Source organism: Pan troglodytes, chromosome 12, assembly GCF_028858775.2.
Source record: "Pan troglodytes isolate AG18354 chromosome 12, NHGRI_mPanTro3-v2.0_pri, whole genome shotgun sequence".
Lineage (NCBI taxonomy): Eukaryota > Metazoa > Chordata > Mammalia > Primates > Hominidae > Pan > Pan troglodytes.
The window spans coordinates 9,546,670-9,567,636 of NC_072410.2; positions in this window are offsets into that span (position 1 = coordinate 9,546,670).

The window sequence follows — 20,967 nt, forward strand, 5'->3', positions numbered from 1 at the left end:
ACAGCGCCATCTATACAAACATGGAAATATCTGCACCGCTATCTCTATAAACATGGAAATATCTACACTGCGGTCTGTATAAACATGGAAATATCTACACCGGTATCTGTATAATCATGGAAATATCTACACCATGATCTGTATAAACATGGAAATATGTACACCGCTATCTGTATAAACATGGAAATATCTGCACCACTATCTCTATAAACATGGAAATATCTACAAAGCCATTTGTATAAACATGGAAATACCTACACAGTCATGTGTAGGAACATGGAAATATCTACACAGCCATCAGTATAAACATGGAAATATCTACACAACCCTCTGTATAAATATGGAAATATCTGCATAGGCATCTGTATAAACATGGAAATATCTGCACCACTATCTGTATAAACATGGAAATACCTACACCGCTGTCTCCACAAACATGGAAATATGTACACCGCTATGTGTATAAACATGGAAATATCTCCACTGCTGTCTGTATAAACATGGAAATATCTCCACCGTTATGTGTATAAACATGGAAATATCTACAGTGCCATCTCTATAAACATTGAAATATCTACACTGCCATCTGTAAAAACATGGAAATATCTACACCACGATCTGTATAAACATGGAAATATCCCCACCGTTATCTCTATAAACATGGAAATATCTACACCGCAATCTCTATAAACATGGAAATATCTACACCGCAATCTGTATAAACATGAAAATATCTACACCGCCATATCTATATACATGAAAATATCTACACAGCCATCTCCATAAACATGGAACAATCTGTAATGCCATCTGTGGAAACATGGAAATTTCTACACCGCTGTTTAAACATGGAATTACCAACACCACTGTCTGTATAAAAATGGAAATAACTACAGCTCTATTTGTATAAACATGGAAATACCTACACCACTATCTCTATAAACATGGAAATACCTACACTGCCATCTCTATAAACATGGAATTATCTACACCGCTATCTCTACAAACCTTGAAATATCTACACCGCCATCTCTATGAACATTTAAATATCTACACCGCCATCAGCATAAACATGGAAATAACTTCACCGCCTTCTGTATAAACATGGAATTACCAACACTGCCATCTCTATAAACATAGAAATATCTACGCTGCCGTCTGTAGAAAGATGGAAATATCTACAGCGACATCTGCATAAACATGGAAATATCTACACCTCTATCTGTGTAAAAATGGAAATATCTACACAGCTATCTGTATAAATATGGAAATATCTACACCGCTATCTTTATAAACATGGAAATGTCTACACCTCTATCAGTATAAATATGGAAATATCTACACCATTATCTGCACAAACATGGAAATACCAACCGTGCCATCTGTATAAACATGGAAATATCTACACCGCCATCTGTAAAAACATGGAAATATCTATACTGTCATCTGTATAAACATGGAAATACCTACACATCCATCTGTATAAACATGGAAATATCTACACCGCCATTTGTAAAAAGATGGAAATATCTACACACTCACCTGTATAAACTAGGAAATATCTACACCGCTTTTTGTGTAAATATGGAAATATCTACACCTCTATCTCTATAAACATGGAAATATCTACACTGCCATCTGCATAAACATCTAAATATCTATATCGCCATCTGTATAAGCACGGAAATATCTACACCGCCATCTGTATAAACATGTAAATATCAACACCGCCATCTGTATAATCATGGAAATATCCACACGGCAATCTGTATAAACATGGAAATATCTAAACCGCCATCTGTAAAAACCTGGAAATATCTACTCAGTCATCTGTATAAACATGGAATTATCTACACTGCCATCTGTACACACATGGAAATATCTACACGGACATCAGTATAGACATGGAAATATCTACACCGCTATTTCTATAAACATGGAAATTACTACACCGCTATCTGTATAAACATGGAAATATCTACACTGCTATCTGTATAAACATGGAAATATCTACACCGCTATCTGTGGAAACATGGAAATATGTACACCGCTATCTGTGTAAAGATGGAAATATCTACACCGCTATCTGTGCTAATATGGAAATATCTACACCGCTATCTCTATAAACATGGAAATATCTACACCGTTATCTATATAAATATGGAAATATCTACACCACGATCTCTATAAACATGGAAATAGCCACACCGCTATCTGCATAAACATGGAAATATCTACACCGCCATCTGTAAAAACATGGAAATATCTACACCGCTATCTGTATAAACAAGGAAATTGCACCGCTACCAGTATAAAAATGTAAGTATCTACACCGCCTTCTGAATAAAGATGGAAATATTTTACACCGCGATCTGTATAAACATGGAAATATCTACACCATTATCTGCACAAACATGGAAATACAAACCGTGCCATCTGTATAAACATGGAAATATCTACACCGCCATCTGTAAAAACATGGAAATATCTATACTGTCATCTGTATAAACATGGAAATACCTACACATCCATCTGTATAAACATGGAAATATCTACACTGCCATCTGTATACACAAGGAAATATGTACACTGCCGTCTGTATGAACACGGAAATATCTACACCGCTATCTCTATAAATATGGAAATACCTACACCGCCATCTGTATAAACATGCAAATATCTACACCGCTATCTGTGTAAAGATGGAAACATCTACACCGCTATCTTTATAAACATAGAAATATCTGCACTACTATCTCTTTAAACATGGAAATATGTACAACACTATCTGTGTAAACATGGAAATATCTACACCGCTATTTTTGTAATCATGGAAATATGTACACCGCTATCTGTGTAAAGATGGAAATATCCACACCGCAATCTGTGCAAAGATGGAAATATCTACACCGCTATCTCTGTAAACATGGAAATATCTATACTGCTATCTCTATAAACATGAAAATATCTACACTGCTGTCTGTATAAACATGGAAATATCTACACCACGATCTGTATAAACATGGAAATATCTACACGGCTATCTGTATAAACATGGAAATATCTACAACACTATCTGTGTTAACAGGGAAATAAATACACCGCTATCTGTGTAAACATGGAAATATGTACACAGCTATCTGTATAAACATGGAAATATCTGCAACACTATCTGTATAAACACGGCAATATCACCACCGCTATCTGTATAAACATGGAAATATCTACATTGCTATCTTTATAAACATGGAAATATCTACAACGCTATCTGTATAAACATGGAAATATCTGCAACACTATCTGTATAAACATGGAAATTACACCGCTACCAGTATAAAAATGGAAATATCTACACCACCATCTGAATAAAGATGGAAATATTTTTCACCGCTATCTGTATAAACATGGAAATATCTACACCATTATCTGCACAAACATGGAAATACCAACCCTGCCATCTGTATAAAGATGGAAATATCTACACCGCCATCTGTAAAAACATGGAACAATCTACACTGCTGTCTGTGGAAACATGGAAATTTCTACACCGCTATCTGTATAAACATGGAAATACCCACACCACTATCTGTATAAACATGGAAATATCTACAGCTCTATCTGTATAAACATGGAAATCTCTACACCAATATCTCTATGAACATGGAAATACCTACACCTCCATCTCTATAAACATGGAATTATCTACAACGCTATCTCTACAAACCTTGAAATATCTACACCGCAATCTCTATGAACATTTAAATGTCTACACCACCATCAGCATAAACATGGAAATAACTTCACCGCCTTCTGTATAAACATGGAATTATCAACACTGCCATCTCTATAAACATAGAAATATCTACACTGCCATCTGTAGAAAGATGGAAATATCTACACCGACAACTGCATAAACATGGAAATATCTACAATTCTATCTGTATAAACATGGAAATATCTACACAGCTATCTGTAAAAATATGGAAATATATACACCGCTATCTCTAGGAACATGGAAATGTCTACACCGCTATCTTTATAAACATGGAAATATCTTCATGGCTATCTCTATAAACATGGAAATATCTACCCCGTTATCTGTATAAACATGGAAATATCTAAACCGCTATCTGTATAAACATGGAAATATCTACAATGCTATCTGTATAAACATGGAAATATCTCCACCGCTATCTGTATAAACAAAGAAATATCTACACCGCTATCTGTATAAACATGGAAATATCTACGTCGCTATCTGTATAAACATGGAAATATCTCCAGTGCTATCTCTATAAACATGGAAATATCTACACCGTTATCTTTGTAAACATGGAAATATCTACACCACTACCTGTATAAACATGGAAATATCTACAACACTATCTGTGTAAACATGGGAATACCTTCACAGCTATCTGTGTAAACATGGAATATGTACACCACTATTTGTGTAAAGTTGGAAATATCTACCCCGCAATATGCGCAATTATGGAAATACCTACACAGCTATCTCTGTAAACATGCAAATATCTACACCGCTATCTGTATAAACACGGAAATATCTGCACTGCTATCTGCATAAACATGGAAATATCTACATGGCTATCTCCATAAACATGGAAATATCTACACCGCCATCTGTATAAACATGGAAATACCTACACAGTCATCTTTATAAACATGGAACTATCTACACTGCGATCTGTATAAACATGGAAATATCTACACAGACATCTGTATAAACATGGAAATATGTACACAGCCTTCTCTATAAACATGGAAATATTTACATTGCTATCTGTATAAACATGGAAATGGCCACACCTCTATCTGCATAAACATGGAAATATATACACCGCCATCTGTAAAAACAAGGAAATATCTACACAGTCATCTGTAGAAACATGGAAATATCTACACGTCCATGTATATAAACATGGAAATATCTACACTGCCATCTGTATACACATGGAAATATCTACACAGACATCCGTATAAACACAGAAATATCTACACCGCTATGTCCATAAACATGGAAATACCTACACCGCAATCTGTATAAACATGGAAATATCTACACCACTATCTCTATAAACATGGAAGTATCTACACCGCTATCGGTAAAAATATGGAAATATCTACACCGCTATCTCCATAAACATGGAAATATCTACACCACTATCTGTATAAACATGGAAATATCTACACCGCTATCTGTATAAACATGGAAATATCTACACCGCTATCTGTATAAACATGGAAATACCTACACCGCTATCTGTATAAACATGGAAATATCTACACTGCTATCTCTATAAACATAGAAATGTCTAAAACGCCATCTCTATAAACATGGAAATATCTACACCGCCATCAGCATAAACGTGGAAATATCTACACCGCCATCAGCATAAACATGGAAATAAATACACCGCCGTCTGTATAAACATGGAGATATCTACACCGCCATCTGTATAAACATAGAAACATCTACAGTGCCATCTATAGAAAGATGGAAATATCTACACCGAGATCAGCATGAACCTGGAAATATATACACCTCTACCTGTATAAACATTGAAATACCTACACTGCTATCTGTATAAATATGGAAATATTTACACTGCTATCTCTATGAACAAGGAAATGTCTACACCGCTATCTATATAAACATGGAAACATCTACATGCGTATCTCTATAAACATGGAAATGTCTACACCGCTATCTGTGTAAAAATGGAAATACATACATGGCTATCTCTATAAACATGGAAATATTTACACCGCCAGCTTTATGAACATGGGAATACCTACACAGTCATCTGTATAAACGTGGAAATATCTACACCGCTATCTGTATAAACATGGAAATATCTACACCGCTATCTGTATAAACATGGAAATATCTACACCGCTATCTGTATAAACATGGAAATATCTACATCTCTATCGGTATAAACATGGAAATATCCCCAGCGCTATCTCTATAAACATGGAAATATCTACACCGTTATCTTTGTAAACATGGAAATATCTACACCGCTACCTGTATAAACACGGAAATACCTACAAAACTATCTGTGTTAACATGGGAATATCTTCACAGCTATCTGTGTAGCCATGGAAATATGTACACCGCTATCTGTGTAAAGATGGAAATATCTGCACCGCAATATGCACAAATATGGAAATATCTACACCGCTATATCTGTAAACATGGAAATATCTACACCGCTATCTCTGTAAACATGGAAATATCTACACCGCTATCTGTATAAACATGGAAATATCTGCACTGCTATCTGTATAAACCTGGAAATATCTACATGGCAATCTCTATAAACATGGAAATATCTACACCGCCATCGGTATAAACATGGAAATACCTACACAGTCATCTGTATAAACATGGAAATATCTACACCACTCTCTGTATAAACATGGAAATATCTACACTGCCATCTGTATAAACATGGAAATATATACACAGCCATCTGCATAAACATGGAAATATCTACACAGCCATCTCTATAATCATGGAAATTTCTACAGAGCTATCTGAAAAACATGGAAATAGCCACACCGCTATCTGTATAAACATGGAAATATCTCCACCGCCGTCTGTAAAAACATGGAAATATCTACACAGTCATCTGTAAAAACATGGAAATATCTACATCTCCATGTGTATAAACATGGAAATATCTACACCGTCATCTGTATACACATGGAAATATCTACACAGATATCTGTATAAACATGGAAATATCTACACTACGATCTCCATAAACATGGAAATACCCACAGCGCAATCTGTATAAACATGGAAATATCTACACCGCCATCTGTATAAACATGGAAGTATCTACACTGCTATGTGTAAAAATATGGAAATATCTACACCGCTATCTCTATAAACATGGAAATATCTACACCGTTATCTTTGTAAACATGGAAATATCTACACCGCTACCTGTATAAACATGGAAATATATACAACACAATCTGTGTATACATGGGAATACCTTCACAGCTATCTGTGTAAACATGGAAATATGTACACCGCTATCTGTGTAAAGATGGAAATATCTACCCCGCAATATGCGCAATTATGGAAATATCTACACCGCTATCTGTATAAACATGAATATATCTACACCGCGATCTGTAAAAACGTGGAAATATCTACACCCCTATGTGTATAAACATGGAAATATTTTCACCGCGATCTGTATAAACATGGAGTTATCTACACCGCTATCTGTATAAATATGGAAATATCTTTACCGCTGTCCCTATTAACATGGAAATGCCTACACTGCTATCTGTATAAACATGGAAATATCAACATGGCTATCTCAAAAACATGGAAATATCTACACCGCCATCTGTATAAACATTGAAATAACTAGACAGTCATCTGTATAAACATGTAAATATCTACCCCACCATCTGTGTAAACATGGAAATATCTACAATGCCATCTATGTAAACATGGAAATATCTACACAGCCATATCTATAAACATGGAAATAGCTACACCGCTATCTGTATAATCATGGAAATATCTACACAATCATGTGTACAACCATGGAAAAATCTACAACTCCATCTATATAAACATGGACATATCAACACTGCCATCTGTATACACATGGAAATAGCTACACAGCCATCTGTATAAACATGGAAATATCTACACCACTATCTCTATAAACATGGAAATACCTACACCACTATCTGTATAAACATGGAAATATCTACACCGCTATCTGTATAAACATGGAAATATCTCCACCGCTATCTGTATAAACATGGAAATACCTACACTGCTATCTGTATAAACATGGAAATATCTACACCGCTATCTGTATACACATGGAAATATCTACACCGCCATCTGTATAAACACGGAAATACCTAACACGCAATCTCTATAAACAAAGAAATATCTACAATGCCATCTGTAGAAAGATGGAAATAACTACCACGCGATCTGTGTAAACATGGAAATATATACACCGCTACCTGTATAAACATGGAAATGTCTACACCGCTACCTGTATAAACATGGAAATATCTGCGCCGATATCTGTATAAACATGGAAATATCAACACTGCTATCTTTATAAATATGGAAATATCTACACCGCTATCTCTATAAACATGGAAATGTCTACACCGCTATCTGTATAAACATGGAAATACCTACGCGGCTATCTCTATAAACATGGAAAAATCTACGCCACCATCTGTATTAACATGGAATTACCTAGAAAGTCATCTGTATTCACATGGAAATACCTACATCACCATCTGAATAAACATGGAAATATCTACACTGCCATCTATGTAAACATGGAAATAACTACACAGCCATCTCTACAAACATGGAAATAGCTACACCGCTATCTATATAATCATGGGAATAGCCACACCGTTATGTGTATAAACATGGAAATATCTACACTGCCATCTGTATAAACATGGAAATATCTACACTGCCATGTGTATACACATGGAAACATCTACACTGCCATCTGTATAAACATGGAAATATTTACACCGCTATGTCTGTAAACATGGAAATATCTAAACGGCAATCTGTGTAAACATGGAAATATCTACACCGTTATTTGTATAAACATGGAAATTTCTACACCGCTATCTCTATAAACATGGAAATATCTACACCGCCATCTGTATGAACGTGGAAATATCTTCACAGTCATTTGTATAAATATGGAAATATCTACACCAATTTCTCTATGAATATGGAAATATCTACACCGCTATCTCTGTAAACTTGGAAATATTTACACCGCCATCTGCATAAACATCTAAATATCTTCACCGCCATCTCTATAAACATGGAAATATCTACACCGTCATGTGTATAATCATGGAAATATCCACAATGCAATCTGTATAAACATTGAAATATCTTAACAGCCATCTGTAAAAACATGGAAATATGTACACAGTCATCTGTATATACATGGAAATATCTATACCTCAATCAGTATAAACATGGAAGTATCTACACTGTTATCTCTATAAACATTGAAATACCTTCAATGCTATCTGTATAAACATGGAAATATCTACACCGCTATCTGTAGAAACATGGAAATATCTACACCGCTATCTGTATAAACTTGGAAATATCTCCACCGCTATCTTTATAAACATGGAAATATCTACACCGCCATCTGTATAAACATGGAAATATCTTCACCGCTGTCTCTATAAACATGGAAATATCTACACCGCCATCTGTAAAAGCTTGGAAATATCTACAAAGTCAACTGAATAAACAAGGAAGGATCTACACTACCATCTGTGTAAACTTGGAAATACCTACACTGCCATCTGTATACACATGCAAATATCTACACAGCCATCTGTATAAAGATGGAAATATCTACACCATTATCTCTATAAACATGGAAATACCTGCACCGCTATCTCTATAAACATGGAAATATCTACGCTGGTATCTCTATAAACATGGAAATACCAACAACACTATCTCTATAAACATGGAAATATCTACACCAATATCTCTACAAACATGGAAATAACTACAACGCCATCTCTATAAACATGAAAATATCTACACTGCCATCTCCATAAACATGGAACTATCTACACCGCCATCTGTATAAACATGGAAATATCTACACTGCCATCTGTATAAAGATGTAAATATATACACCACGAGATGTATAAACATGGAAATATCTACACAGCTATCTGCATAAACTTGGAAATATCTACACAGCCATCTGTATAAACATGGAAATATCTACACAACCATCTGTACATACATGGAAATGTCTACACCACTATCTGTATAAATGTGGAAATAAATACACCGCTATTTGTATTAACAAGGAAATATCAACACCGCCATCTGTTTAAACATGGAAATATATACACAGACATCTGTTTATACGTGGAAATATCTACACTGCTATCTGTATAAACATGCTAATAACTACACCGCTATCTGTATAAATGTGGAAATATTTGAACCGCTATCCCTATATACATGGTAATATCAACACCGCGATCTGTATAAACATGGAAATATCTACACCATGATCTGTATAAACACGGAAACATCTACACCGTGATCTGTATAAACATGGAAATGTCTACACCGCCATCTCTATAAACATGGAAATATCTACACCCCTATCTGTATAAACACGGAAATGTCCACAACGCTATCTCTACAAACATGGAAAAATCAACACCACTATCTCTATGAACATGGAAATATCTAAACCGCCATCTCTAGAAACATGGAAATATCTACATCGCGATCAGTATAAACATGGGAATATCTACACCGCTACCAGTATAAACATGGAAATATCTCCACTGCTATCTCTATAAACATCGAAATGTCTACACCGCCATCTGTATAAACACGGAAATACAAAGTTATCTGTATAAACATGGAAATATCTACACCGCCATCTGTATAAACATGGAAATATCTACACAGCCATGTGTATATACATGGAAATATCTACACCGCTATCTATATAAACAAGGAAATAACTACACCGCTATCTGTATCAACATGGAAATATCTACACCGCCATCTACATATCCATGGAAATATCTGCGCTGCCATCTGTATAAACATGGAAATATCTACACGGTCATCTGTGCATAGATGGAAATATCAACACCGCCATCTGTACAAACATGGAAATATCTGAACCGCTATCTGTATAAACATGGAAATATATACACCACGGTCTGTATAAACATGGAAATATCTTCACCGCTATCTGTATAAACATGGAAATATCTACACCGCTATCTCTATAAACATGGAAATATCTACACCGTGATCTGTATAAACATGGAAATATGTACACCGCTATCTGTATAAACATGGAAATTTCTACACCGATATCTGTATAAATATGGAAATATCTACACCGCTATCTCTATAAACATGGAAATATCTACACCGCCATCTGTATAAACATGGAAATATCTACACAGGCATCTGAATAAACATGGAAATATCTACACCACCATCTGAATAAACATGGAAATAGCTACAATACCATCTGTATACACATGGAAATATCTACACAGACATCTGTATAAATATGGAAATATCTACACCGCCAGCTGTATAAACATGGAAATATCTACACTGCCATCTGTATAAACATGGAAACATCTACACCGCCATCTGTGTGAATAAGGAAATATCTACAATGCCATCTGTATAAAGAAATAAATATCTGCACCGCGAGCTGTATAAACATGGAAATATCAACATCGCTATGTGTATAAACGCGAAAATACCAACACCGCTATCACTATAAACATGGAAATATCTACAACGCCATCTATATAAACATGGATATATCTACACCACTATGTCTGTAAACATGGAAATATCTACACCGCTATCTGTATAAACATGGAAATATCTACACCACTATCTGTATAAACATGGAAATACCAACACCGCTATCTGTATAAACATGGAAATATCTACACCACTATCTGTATAAATACGGAAATTTCTTCACCATTATCTCTATAAACATGGAAATAAATACACCGCCATCTTTATACACATGGAAATATCTACACCGCTACCTCTATAAACATAGAAATATCTACAAGGCCATCTCTATAAACATGGAAATACCTACACCGCCATCTGCAAGAACATGGAAATATCTACACCGCTATCTGTATAAACATGGATATATCTAGAACGCTATCGGTATAAACTTGGAAATATCTACACAGCTATCTGTGTAAACCTGGAAATATCTACATAGCTATCTGTGTAAAGATGGAAATATCTACACCACAATCTGTGGAAATTTGCAAATATCTACACCGCTATCTCTGTAAACATGGAAATATCTGCACCACTATCTGCATAAACATTTAAATATCTACACCGCCATCTGTATAAAGATGGAAATATCTACACCGTGAGCTGTATAAACTTGGAAATATCTACACCGCTATCTGAATAAAAATGGAAATATCAACACCGCTATCTGTATAAACATGGAAATATCTACAATGCTATCTGTGTAAACATGGAAATACCTACACAGCTATCCATGTAAACTTGGAAATATCTACACAGCTATCTGTGTAAAGATGGAAATATCCACACCGCAATCTGTGCAAAGATGGAAATACCTACACAGCTATCTGTGTAAACATGGAAATATCTACACCGCTATCTGCATAAACATATAAATATCTACACCGCTATCTGTACAACGTTGAAATATGTACACCGCAATCTGTATAAATGTGGAAGTATCTACACTGCTATCTGTATAAACGTGGAAATTTCTACAATGCTATCTGCATAAACGTGGAAATATCTACATCGATATCGGTATAAAAGTGGAAATATCTCTACCGCTATCTGTATAAACATGGACATATCTACACTGCTATCTGTATGAACATGGAAATATCTACAACTCTATCTGTATAAACATGGAAATATCTACACTGTTATCTCTATAAACATGGAAATATCTACACCGCCATCTGTATAAACTTGCATACATCTACACAGTCATCTGTATAAACATGGAAATATCTACACCACCGTATCTATAAACATGGAAATATCTACACCGCAATCTGTATAAACATGGAAATATCTACAACTCTATCTGTGTAAACATGGAAATATCTACACAGCTATCTGTGCAAACTTGGAAATATCTACATAGCTATCTGTGTAAAGATGGAAATATCCACAACGCAATCTGTGTAAACATGGAAATATCTACACCGCTATCTCTGTAAACATGGAAATATCTGCACCAAAATCTGCATAAACATGGAAATATCTACACCGCTATCTGTAAAACGTGGAAATATCTACACCACTATCTGTATAAACATGGAAATATCTACACTGCCGTCTGTATAAACATGGAAATATCTACACAGCTATCTCCATAAACATGGAAATATCTGCACTGCTGTCTGTATAAACATGGAAATATCTGCACTTCCATCTGTATAAACATGGAAATATCTACACTGCCATTTGTAAACACATAGAAATACCTACACAGCTATCTGTATAAGCATGGAAATATCTACACCGCTATCTCTATAAACATGGAATTAGCAACACCGCAATCTGTATAAACATGGAAATATCTACACCGTTCTCTGTATAAACATGGAAATATCTACACCGCTATCTGTATAAACATGGAAATATCTACACCGTTATCTTTATAAACATGGAAATATCTACACTGCTATCTGTATAAACATCGACATATCTACAACAATATCTCTGTAAACATAGAAATATCTACAGAGCTGTCCGTGTAGACGTCGAACTATGTACAACGCTATCTGTGTAAATATGAAAGTATGTACACCCCAATCTGTGCAAATATAAAAATATCTACACCGCTATCACTGTAAACATGGAAATATCTACCCCGTTATCTGTATAAACATGGAAATATCTACACCGCTATCTGCATAAACATGGAAATATCTACACCACGGTGTGTATAAACATGGAAATGTCTACACCGCTATCTGTATAATCATGGAAATATCTACACCACTCTCTGCATAAACATGGAAATATCTACACCGCTAACACTATAAATATCGAAATACCTACAACGCTATCTGTATAAACATGGAAATATCTACAACAATATCTGTGTAAACATGGAAATATCTACACCGCTATCTGTATAAACATGGAAACATCTACACCACTATCTTTATAAACATGGAAATATCTACACCGCTATCTGTATAAACATGGAAATATCTAAAACAATATCTGTGTAAACATAGAAATATCTACACAGCTCTCTATGTAAACATGGAAATATGTACACCGCTTTATGTGAAAGATGAAAACATGTTCACCACAATCTGTGAAAATATCAAAATATCTACATGGCTATCTCCGTAAACATGGAAATATCTACCCCGTTATGTGTATAAACATGGATATATCTACACCGCTATCTGTATAAACATGGAAATATCTACACCACTATCTGTAAAAACATGGAAATATCTGCACCGCTATCTGTATATACATGGAAATATCTACACCACTATCTGTATAAACTTGGAAATATCTACTCTGCTATCTCTATAAATATTGAAATACCTACAATGCTATCTCTATAAACATGGAAATGCCTACACCGCTATCTTAATAAACATGCAAATATCTACATGGCTATCTCTATAAACAAGGAAATATCTACACCGCCATCTGTATAAACATGGAAATAACTACACTGTCATCTGTATAAACATGGAAACATCTACACCACTATCTGTATAAACATGGAAATATCTACACTGACCTCTGTATAAACATGGAAATATCTACACCGCTATCTGTATAAATATGGAAATATCTAGACAGCTATCTCTATAAACATGGAAATAGCTACACTGCTATCTGTATAAACATAGAAATAGCGACATCGCTATCTGTATAAACATGGAAATATCTACACCGCCATCTGTAAAAACCTGAAGATATCTACAGAGTCATCTGTATAATCTTGGAAATATCTACACCTCCATCTGTATAAACATGGAAATATCTACAATGCCATCTGTATACACATGGAAATATCTACACAGCCAACTGTATAAACATGGAAATATGTACATCGGTATCTGTAAACATGGAAATATCTACACCACTACCTTTATAAACTTGGAAATATCAACACCGCCTTGTGTATAAACATGGAAATATACCCACCGCTATCTGTATAAACATGGAAATATCTCCAACGCTATCTCTATAAACATTGAAATATCTACACCGCTATCTGTATAAACATGGAAATATCTGCAATGCTGTCTGTATAAACATGGAGATATCTACACCGCTATCTGTATAAACATGGAAATATCTACATCCCTATCTGAATAAACATGGAAATATCCCCAGCGCTATCTCTATAAACATGGAAATATCTACACCACTATCTTTATAAACATGGAAATATTTACACCGCTACCTGTATAAACATGGAAATATCTACAACACTATATGTGTAAACATGGGAATATCTTCACAGTTATCTGTGTAAACATGGAAATAAGTACACCGCTATCTGTGTAAAGATGGAAATAACTTCACCGCAATATGCCCAAATATGGAAATATCTACACCGCTATCTCTGTAAACATGGAAATATCTACACCACTATCTGTATAAACATGGAAATATCTGCACTGCAATCTGTATAAACATGGAAATACCTATATGGCTATCTCTATAAACATGGAAATATCTACACGGCCATCTGTATAAACATGGAAATACCTACACAGTCATCGGTATAAACATGGAAAAAGCTACACCACTATCTTTATACACATGGAAACATCTACAACGCCATCGGTATAAACATGGAAATATCTACACAGCCATCTGTATAAACATGGAAATATCTATTTAGCCATCTCTATAAACATGGAAAAATCTACACAGCTATCTGTATAAACATGGAAATAGCCACACCGCTATCTGCATAAACATGGAAATATCTACACCTCCATCTGGAAAAACATGGAAATATCTACACAGTCATTTGTATAATCATGGAAATATCTACATCTCCATGTGAATAAACATGGAAATATCTACACTGACATCTGTATACCCATGGAAATATCTACACAACCATCTGTATAAACATGGAAATATCTACTCCGCTATCTCCATAAACATGGAAATACCTACACCGCAATCTGTATAAACATGGAAATATCTACACCGCCATCTGTATAAACCTGGAAATATCTACACAGTCATCTGTATAAACATGGAAACATCTACACCACCATCTCTATAAACATGGACATATCTAAACTGCCATCGGTATACAAATGGAAATACCTACACAGCCATCAGTATAAACATGGAAACATCTACACCGCTATCTCTATACACATGGAAATACCTACACAGCTATCTGTATAAACATGGAAATATCTACAGCGCAATCTCTATAAACATGGAAATATCTACACCGCAATCTCTATAAACATGAAAATATCTACACCACCATCTCCATACAGATGGAAATAACTACACCACCATTTGTGTAAACATGGAAATAACGATACCGATATCTGTATAAACATGGAAATATCTACACTGCCATCTGTATAACGATGGAAATATCAACAACGTGAGCAGAATAAACATGGAAATATCTACAACGCTATCTGTATGAACATGGAAATACCAACACCGCTATCTGTATAAACATGGAAATACCTACACCACTATCTGTATACACTTGGAAATATCTACACCGCTATCTGTATAAACATGGAAATATCTACACCACCATCTGTATAACCATGGAAATATCTCCACCACGATCTGTATGAACATGGAAATATCTACACTGCTATCTGTATAAACATGGAAATATCTACACCGCTATCTGTATAAACATGGAAATATCTACACAGCCATCTGTAAAAACATGGATATACCTACACAGTCATCTGTATAAACATGGAAATATCTACACCGCTATCTGTATAAACATGGTAATATCTACACCACCATCTATATAAACATGGAAATATCTACACCACCATCTGTATAAACATGGAAATATTGACACTGCCACCTGCAGAAAGATGGAAATATCTACACCGCTATCTCTATAAATATGGAAATATCTACACCGCCATATCTATAAACATGAAAATACCTACACTCCCATCTCCATAAAGATGGAAGTATCTACTCCGCCATGTGTATAAACATGGAAATATCTACACCACCATCTGTGAAAACATGGAAATATCTACACCGCTATCTGTATAAACATGGAAATATCTACACCGCCATCTGCATGTCCATGGAAATATCTACGCTGCCATCTGTATAAACATGGAAATATCTACACCACTATCTGTATAAACATGGTAATATATACACCCCATCTATATAAACATGGAAATATCTACACCGCCATCTGTATAAACATGGAAATACCTACAATGCAATCTGTAGAAAGATGGAAATATCTACACCGCAATCTGTGTAAACATGGAAATATCTACACCAATATCAGTAAAAACATGGAAATATCTACACCGCTATCTCTATAAACATGGAAATATCTACACCGCGATCTGTAAAAACATGGAAATATCTACAAAGTCATCTGAATAAACATGGAAGTATCTACACCACCATCTGTATAAACATGGAAATAGCTACAATACCATCTGTATAAACATGGAAATATCTACACCGCCATCTGCATGTCCATGGAAATATCTATGCTGCCATCTGTATAAACATGGAAATATCTACACGGCCATCTGTGTATAGATGGAAATATCAACACCGCTATCTATACAAACGTGGAAATATCTACACCGCTATCTCTATAAACATGGAAGTATCTGCACTGCCATCTGTAAAAACATGGAAATACCTATACAGTCATCTGTATAAACATGGAAATATCTACAATGCCATCTGTATACACATGGAAATATCTACACAGCCATCTGTATAAACATGTAAATATCTACACTGGTATCTCTATAAACATGGAAAGATCTACACCGCCATCTCTATAAACATGAAAATATCTACACTGCCATCTCCATAAACATGGAAGTAACTACTCCGACATCTGTATAAACAAGGAAACATCTACACCGTCATCTGTGTGAATAAGGAAATATCTACAATGCCATCTGTATAAAGATATAAATATCTGCACCGCGAGCTGTATAAACATGGAAATATCTACATCGCTATCTGTATAAACGTGGAAATACAAACACCGTTATCGGTATAAACATGGAAATATCTACAACGCCATCTATATAAACATGGAAATATCTACACCGCTATGTCTATAAACATGGAAATACCTACACCGCTATCTGTATAAACATGGAAATATCTACACAGCCATGTGTATATACATGGAAATATCTACACCGCTATCTATATAAACATTGAAATAACTACACCGCTATCTGTATAAACAAGGAAATATCTACACCGCTACCTCTATAAATATGGAAATATCTACACCGCCATATCTATAAACATGAAAGTATCTACACTGCCATCTCCATAAAGATGGAAGTATCTACTCCGCCATGTGTATAAATATGGAAATATCTACACCACCATCTGTGAAAACATGGAAATATCTACACTGCTATCTGTATAAACATGGAAATATCTACACCGCCATCTGCATGTCCATGGAAATATCTACACTGCCATCTGTATAAACATGGAAACATCTACACCACCATCTGTATAAACATGGAAATATCTACACCGCGATCTGTATAAACATGGAAATATCTACACCGCAATCTGTATAAACATGGAAATATCTTCACCACGACCTGTATAAACATGGAAATATCTACACCGTTATCTGTATAAACATGGTAATATCTACACCACCATCTGTATAAACATGGAAATATCTACACCGCAATCTGTGTAAACATGGAAATATCTACACCGATATCTGTAAAAACATGGAAATAGCTACACCGCTATCTGTATAAACATGGAAATATCTACACCGTGATCTGTATAAACATGGAAATATCTACAGCGCCATCTCTATAAACATTGAAATATCTACACTGCCATCTGTAAAAACATGGAAATATCTACACAGTCATCTGAATATACGTGGAAATATCTACACCACCATCTGTATAAACATGGAAATACCTACAATACCATCTGTATACACATGGAAATATATACACAGATATCTGTATAAATATGGAAATATCTACACCGCCGTCTGTATAAACATGGAAATATCTACACTCCCATCTCCATAAAGATGGAAGTATCTACTCCGCCATGTGTATAAACATGGAAATATCTACACCACCATCTGTGAAAACATGGAAATATCTACACCGCTATCTGTATAAACATGGAAATATCTACACCGCCATCTGCATGTCCATGGAAATATCTACGCTGCCATCTGTATAAACATGGAAATATCTACACCACTATCTGTATAAACATGGTAATATATACACCCCATCTATATAAACATGGAAATATCTACACCGCCATCTGTATAAACATGGAAATACCTACAATGCAATCTGTAGAAAGATGGAAATATCTACACCGCAATCTGTGTAAACATGGAAATATCTACACCAATATCAGTAAAAACATGGAAATATCTACACCGCTATCTCTATAAACATGGAAATATCTACACCGCGATCTGTAAAAACATGGAAATATCTACAAAGTCATCTGAATAAACATGGAAGTATCTACACCACCATCTGTATAAACATGGAAATAGCTACAATACCATCTGTATAAACATGGAAATATCTACACCGCCATCTGCATGTCCATGGAAATATCTATGCTGCCATCTGTATAAACATGGAAATATCTACACGGCCATCTGTGTATAGATGGAAATATCAACACCGCTATCTATACAAACGTGGAAATATCTACACCGCTATCTCTATAAACATGGAAGTATCTGCACTGCCATCTGTAAAAACATGGAAATACCTATACAGTCATCTGTATAAACATGGAAATATCTACAATGCCATCTGTATACACATGGAAATATCTACACAGCCATCTGTATAAACATGTAAATATCTACACTGGTATCTCTATAAACATGGAAAGATCTACACCGCCATCTCTATAAACATGAAAATATCTACACTGCCATCTCCATAAACATGGAAGTAACTACTCCGACATCTGTATAAACAAGGAAACATCTACACCGTCATCTGTGTGAATAAGGAAATATCTACAATGCCATCTGTATAAAGATATAAATATCTGCACCGCGAGCTGTATAAACATGGAAATATCTACATCGCTATCTGTATAAACGTGGAAATACAAACACCGTTATCGGTATAAACATGGAAATATCTACAACGCCATCTATATAAACATGGAAATATCTACACCGCTATGTCTATAAACATGGAAATACCTACACCGCTATCTGTATAAACATGGAAATATCTACACAGCCATGTGTATATACATGGAAATATCTACACCGCTATCTATATAAACATTGAAATAACTACACCGCTATCTGTATAAACAAGGAAATATCTACACCGCTACCTCTATAAATATGGAAATATCTACACCGCCATATCTATAAACATGAAAGTATCTACACTGCCATCTCCATAAAGATGGAAGTATCTACTCCGCCATGTGTATAAATATGGAAATATCTACACCACCATCTGTGAAAACATGGAAATATCTACACTGCTATCTGTATAAACATGGAAATATCTACACCGCCATCTGCATGTCCATGGAAATATCTACACTGCCATCTGTATAAACATGGAAACATCTACACCACCATCTGTATAAACATGGAAATATCTACACCGCGATCTGTATAAACATGGAAATATCTACACCGCAATCTGTATAAACATGGAAATATCTTCACCACGACCTGTATAAACATGGAAATATCTACACCGTTATCTGTATAAACATGGTAATATCTACACCACCATCTGTATAAACATGGAAATATCTACACCGCAATCTGTGTAAACATGGAAATATCTACACCGATATCTGTAAAAACATGGAAATAGCTACACCGCTATCTGTATAAACATGGAAATATCTACACCGTGATCTGTATAAACATGGAAATATCTACAGCGCCATCTCTATAAACATTGAAATATCTACACTGCCATCTGTAAAAACATGGAAATATCTACACAGTCATCTGAATATACGTGGAAATATCTACACCACCATCTGTATAAACATGGAAATACCTACAATACCATCTGTATACACATGGAAATATATACACAGATATCTGTATAAATATGGAAATA